Source organism: Borostomias antarcticus (genome assembly GCF_949987555.1).
Source record: "Borostomias antarcticus genome assembly, chromosome: 8".
In the NCBI taxonomy this organism is placed as follows: domain Eukaryota; kingdom Metazoa; phylum Chordata; class Actinopteri; order Stomiiformes; family Stomiidae; genus Borostomias; species Borostomias antarcticus.
Window position 1 is genome coordinate 25,355,280 of NC_140241.1, and position 7,154 is coordinate 25,362,433.

The following is a 7,154-nucleotide window of genomic DNA, read 5'->3' on the forward strand; positions in this document are numbered from 1 at the left end:
TGGACTATATGACGACCTGAATAGCTTTATGTGGTCAATATCAGACACTAGTTTCTATGGTGAGGGGGAGACTGAGTTTAGGAACTGGAATGAACGAGAACCAAACGATGCTGGAGGGAGAGAGCTGTGTGTGGAAATTAGGGCCGCAGGCCTCTGGAATGACCTCCCCTGCGATCGTAGACTGCATTTTGTGTGCTATGACGGTGAGTTATCCACTAAAGACTATCACACTCAATCTACCAGTCTGTAAAAATAATCTGCAAAAACATTTTATTATAATGCTCAGTTATTAGACATTTATAAGCTATTAGCAGTAATAATCATTAACCAACCATTTGTATACATTTGAAAAATGATCATAAACTATGAACTCATTGCAACAAAATGTATATAGCATTTACATTGCTTATAACACATTATCAACATTGTACTTGATTTGTTCATCATTAAAAAATGTTATTTAATGTGTAGAAACACATTTGTGAATTATTTTAAGAAAATATTATTCGATTAAGGCTACTTTTTTTTCCCATGGTGAATAAATGATTTGTTAAACATTTAGTGAGACTATAAATTATTAGTCTTTGGCCAAAGCATTTCTTCTTCTTTTAAAAAAAATATATTTTTTTTAATAATGAGCTACTTATTATAAAAACATTTCTATACATTTACAACTGATTAGTACATAATTTGTAAATGTACTAGTTTAACATTCTGTAAATCATTTTTCAATATTATTTAATTATGAACAAATCAATTACAATGTTGATAATACATTCTAAATAATGTATAAATCATTTGTAATGTAACAAATGTAGTTAATGATTGAATAATAATTTACTAATGTATACAAATGGTTTGTTTATGATTAGGTCATTATCTACTACTGTAATAGCTAATGTCTTATACCTGATCGTTATTATAAAGTGTTGACAAAAAATGAATTGAATGATGGGGCAGTTTTCAGTTTAAGTAATTTCAAATTGCAAGAGAGTTGAAACAGTCAGATGTCTGGTTAACTCCCACCAGGAAGAGAAAATGCCAGTCTCATCTACGTGCTGGTGAGAGAAAGCAAGGTATGGAGTGATGCCCAGAAGTACTGCAGAGACAAACACACAGATCTGGTCAGTGTGAGGAACCAGACTGAGAACGAGGTTATTTACAGCCTATCTGGAGGTAACAGTGTGTGGATTGGCCTGTACAGAACCAAGATCTGGTCAGATGAGAACTACTCCTCCTTCAGATTCTGGGCCTCAGGTCATCCTGCTTTCTCAGGAGAGAGCTGCACCACCGTCTCTTTTAGTGACTCAGGGAGGTGGACAGATGAGAACTGTGGCAACAGTCTCCCTTTCTTCTGCTATGATGGTGAGTTGATATGTTTTGATGGTTTTGTCTCTTTTAGGAAGACAGATAGTACTGTATGTCACAGACTGTAGATTGTTTTTGTTTCGTTTACTTTCTACAGCATTGACAACCACATCCACGGCTCCAACAACCGAACAGGCGACCACTCCACAAGTCACAACTGAACGCAAAAGTACTATTGATAAGACAACCGTTCCTCAAACAAGTTGTGGGTAACACTACATTGTGTCAGAAAGAACTAAGAATTACTAAGTAATGCCAAGAGCTGCTTTAAGGTGCGGTATGCTGTTTGGAACTTTCTGTTAGATTTTGATTTTGAAAAATGCAACCGAGAATCCCAGCCCCTCCCTTCAGGCCTCCCTCCAAAGCCACTCCTCCAAATTGGGGGAAAACAAATTACACTTGCTAGGCAGGTAGGCAGGTTGACAGGCAGGTAAGCCATCCAATCATTTCAAGTTGGCAACAGAAAATGATTGGATGCACTTATTACAGTCCTGTGACTTCCAAAGATTACAGATTTATTTCATTTGAGTGTCAGAGCACTTAATTTATTGATTACTATCGGGATGTAATGAGGATTGCAAAAAATATAACAAAAACTACTTCTGAGCCAAATCACTTACTGCACCTTTAATTTCATACAGTAGCTTCCTATGAATTACAAAGCAAGTCATAGATGACTATTTTTTGTTACTTAAAAATAAATAAAAATCTTTTTACAGCATTGACAACCACATCCACGGCTCCAACAACCGAACAGGCAACCACTCCACAAGTCACAACTGAACGCACAAGTACTATTGATAAGACAACTGTTCCTCAAACAAGTTGTGGGTAACACTACATTGTGTCAGAAAGAACTAAGAATTACTAAGTAATGCCAAGAGCTGCTTAAAAGTGCGGTATGCTGTTTGGAACTTTCTGTTAGATTTTGATTTAGAAAAATGCAACCGAGAATCCCAGCCCCTCCCTTCAGGCCTCCCTCCAAAGCCACTCCTCCAAATTGGGGGAAAACAAATTACACTTGCTAGGCAGGTAGGCAGGTTGACAGGCAGGTAAGCCATCCAATCATTTCAAGTTGGCAACAGAAAATGATTGGACGCACTTATTACAGTCCTGTGACTTCCAAATATTACAGATTTATTTCATTTGAGTGTCAGAGCACTTAATTTATTGATTGCTATCGGGATGTAATGAGGATTGCAAAAAATATAACAAAAACTACTTCTGAGCCAAATCACTTACTGCACCTTTAATTTCATACAGTAGCTTCCTATGAATTACAAAGCAAGTCATAGATTACTATTTTTTGTTACTTAAAAATAAATAAAAATCTTTTTACAGCATTGACAACCACATCCACGGCTCCAACTACCGAACAGGCAACCACTCCACAAGTCACAACTGAACGCACAAGTACTATTGATAAGACAACTGTTCCTCAAACAAGTTGTGGGTAACACTACATTGTGTCAGAAAGAACTAAGAATTACTAAGTAATGCCAAGAGCTGCTTTAAGGTGCGGTATGCTGTTTGGAACTTTCTGTTAGATTTTGATTTTGAAAAATGCAACCGAGAATCCCAGCCCCTCCCTTCAGGCCTCCCTCCAAAGCCACTCCTCCAAATTGGGGGAAAACAAATTACACTTGCTAGGCAGGTAGGCAGGTTGACAGGCAGGTAAGCCATCCAATCATTTCAAGTTGGCAACAGAAAATGATTGGACGCACTTATTACAGTCCTGTGACTTCCAAAGATTACAGATTAATTTCATTTGAGTGTAAGAGCACTTAATTTATTGATTGCTATCGGGATGTAATGAGGATTGCAAAAAATATAACAAAAACTACTTCTGAGCCAAATCACTTACTGCACCTTTAATTTCATACAGTAGCTTCCTATGAATTACAAAGCAAGTCATAGATGACTCTTTTTTGTTACTTAAAAATAAATAAAAATCTTTTTACAGCATTGACAGCCACGTCCATGGGTCCAGCAACTGAACAGGCAACCACTCCACAAGTCACAACTGAACGAACAACTACTTTTACTGAAACTGTTCCTCAAACAAGTGGTGGGTAAAATTACATTATGTCAGTAAGAACTACTCGGTTATCCACTTTTCTGGCCCCCGGTTGAAACTTTTTTTTGTGTGCGTGGCTGGAAGCCAGTGCACCTAGTATAGTGTTTGTCCGGTTATCACTCCCTCCCTCCCTCTTTTACTCTGGACAATGTTGGCCTGCATCTCTCTGTTGGTACCACTAGAGGCAGTAGTCCCAGCACACCAAAATCAAGAAGGACACCAAAATCAACCCACTCATCTCCACTGCACAAGTAGAGTAGTGGTGAGAGCATTGGACTCCCACCCGGGAGACCGGGGTTCAAGACCCGGTGGAGATGACTTTATGCGACTATACCCCAAACCTCCACATGTTCATCCTTTCACTCCAACCTTTACCCCTTGCCTTATAGGTCAGATGCTATCCCAACCCCAACCCTTATTCGAACCCCAACCCACACTAGGTATTGGAAGAAGGACACCGAAACCAACCCCCTGATGCACAAGTAGAGTAGTGGTGAGAGCATTGGACTCCCACCCGGGGGATGATTTTGTTATCATCAGTGTAACTGCTTTAGCCACTGACTGCTACCATTAATGTAATGGAAGCTGCTGCTAGTTGTTGTGAGCTCATGAGCTAACTGGCTATCCCACTCTTATTGTGCTGGATTAGCATTGGAAGCATTGGAACTGATGTGTCCAGGCGACAAGACCTATCTTAATTTATCAGACATTATTTCATGTCATTTAAATTCACAGCTATTTCAGTGGCATGACTAGCTTCCGTCCTACCAGTCATGAACAGAAACAAGCCAGCCATGCACATAAGCCAGGCTGGTCCTGGCCTTGTTTTGCTTCCCTCTGGAATATGTAGGGGTGGGACCTTTACCCGCCCCCCCCCCCCCCCCCCCCACCACACACACACACACACACACACACACACACAATTGCTCTCTGTAAAGCGCATTGTGTTGCCCTGTATGAAATGCGCTATACAAATAAAGTTTGATTTGATTTGATTTGATCCAGTATCTGCTTAATTTCATTGAGATGAGCTATGAACTACAAAGCAAGTAATGAGACAACATTGATGTTAAATTAAGTATTCTCATCCAGCACTAATCTTTCTCTAACATCTATATATGTGGAATGGACTCCTGTCATATGTATCATTATAATGTCTGCCGGTAAAGAATGTTAGTGTTCACATGTGGTGACTCATATTCATGTTTTGTGTATCCACAGAATACCAAGTAGTACTGAGGATGAAACTTTCTTCTGAGACTCCACTAACAGAAGCGTACATCAGCTCTGTGATCTTACAGCAGGTCAGTGTATCTGTCACTTAGACCAGAAAGCTTACTTAGCTCACAGTGCACTCGACTCAGTTATGAGTCTCTCTGGTGTTTCTTTGTTCCTGTTCCACTCAGCTCTGAGTCTCTGGTGTTTCTGTGTTTCTGTTCCATTCAGCTCTGAATCGCTCTGGTGTTTCTGTTCCATTCAGCTCTGAATAGCTCTGGTGTTTCTGTTCCATTCAGCTCTGAATCGCTCTGTTGTTTCTGTTCCATTCAGCTCTGAATCGCTCTGGTGTTTCTGTTCCATTCAGCTCTGAATCGCTCTGGTGTTTCTGTTCCATTCAGCTCTGAATCGCTCTGGTGTTTCTGTTCCATTCAGCTCTGAATCGCTCTGTTGTTTCTGTTCCATTCAGCTCTGAATCGCTCTGGTGTTTCTGTTCCATTCAGCTCTGAATCGCTCTGGTGTTTCTGTTCCATTCAGCTCTGAATCGCTCTGGTGTTTCTGTTCCATTCATCTCTGAATCTCTCTGGTGGTTTATGTTGCAGCTCAGAGGGGAACTGATCAGACGAGGATTTCCAGAGGACTTCACACTTGGACTTCTCAATCTCAAGGCTGTGTGAGAGAGACAACATGACACTTGATGGCTCTTTGTGTCTATGTCTTTATCTGGTTTGGTCTGTTCATACTGTATCACTATCAGTTATTGTTGTTATCTAAAGGGTAGGGGCTCAACATTTTATGTAGAGGTTACTCTCTGTTGTGTTTGTATGTTATGTTGTTGAGCTTAAATTTGGGGTTTCATTATAATTTATCATTGATATTTACAGTGGCATTTACAGTTTAGCTGCTTTAAATGGCACTATCAGCATAGTGACTTTAAATGTGTGTTCATACAGTATGTGAGGTTGTGGTCACTATTATCAATTCATTTGTCTAATGATTATGTAACGTTAAGTATATATTAATAAGTTCATATGGGTACCTCTGGGAAAAGGAGGGTTTGGATGCAGGACTTTTATTTTAGTTGATTTATCAGAGGTGATTGGCAGAGGGAAGCAGATTTGATCTCTGTCACTGCTTATGCTGTCTCCATTCTACATCTATAATAAAACAGTATTAACTCAAAGCAAAGGATTTGGTTGTGTATTATCTGTGAGAACACACACAGACAAGTGGAAAATGCTGCCTTAAACAACATGCTGCTCTCTAACATGGCACTGCATCAGTGACTTGTTTTATTTGACTGATACACTTGTTCCGAGATCCTTGAAGTCCAAACATTAGTTCGTGGCAGGGGCAATGTGATTGTAAAGGAAACTGTGGTCTTCAATACTCTGCCAAAGCCAACCACCCATACTGTAGCTTACTGTACTTGAGGCGACATCTTAGGTTAAATCTCAAGTTAATGGCCAAAGAAAGACAGAATGGTGATTTGGACTTAATATGTAACAATACTCTACATCTGCTAATGCTTTTACAACTCAAAACGTAGGTAGGCGTGCAACTTTCTTGCTTTTTAATTTTTATATATTTTGTTTTTAGCACATTTTTTGAAAAAAATCGAGCTTTAGTAGTGGCTGTCTGCAAAATAGATAATGCTCCTCCCAATAAAGATCAGATAAATAAAGCACTGTATCATCAGCATAAGTGCATCTTACAGACATTTTCAAAAGAGACAATGTTGAAGAAAAAACTGAGCCCTGTGGTACACTAGTCACGACCAATCACAGTTTAGTTTACTTCAGGGTTCGTTCCCTTTAGTAAATGTAGTCTCATCCGATTGGCTAATAATATGTATTTAGTTTTGATGTACCAAAAAGGCTCCCAACCTACCCTCTAATCTATCCTATGAAACATTACTACAATAATAGCTGTACCCACAATGCACCCACCCTCCACACAAACCAGAACGGACGGACGGACACCAGCAGCTGTAGAGCACAGTTCCTTCCGCACAAAATCTTTGCTCAGCAAATAAGGGAATATGAGAATTCCTTGAACGCTACTATCAAATTGTTTATGTTGGGTTATGTAAACCAGTATGAATGTTACCCTACTTGTGTGAAAATGTGGCTATCCAATATAGCCTATTAATTACGATTACGAGTCATTCATTTGATCTGGCTCAAATAGACAGCGTAACTAGGCTGAATAAGGCCTATCAAAATACCGGTAGGATGAAAAAAAGTAATTTCAACCTCAATTTGCACTAATTTCAAAACGATTTTAACAACTCAGCTCTGTGTGTAAAAAATAAATAATCTTGACAACATTGCCTCTTAAATCATTGAGATATGTTTTACCGTTATAGTCTATAGGTCTCAGGGCTCCATCCTGGCTCCTCTCCTCTTCGCCCTATACATGCTCCCCCTATCATCCCACATCATCAGCAATTTTAAGGGTGTGTCCTACCACTGCTATGCTGATAACATCCAGC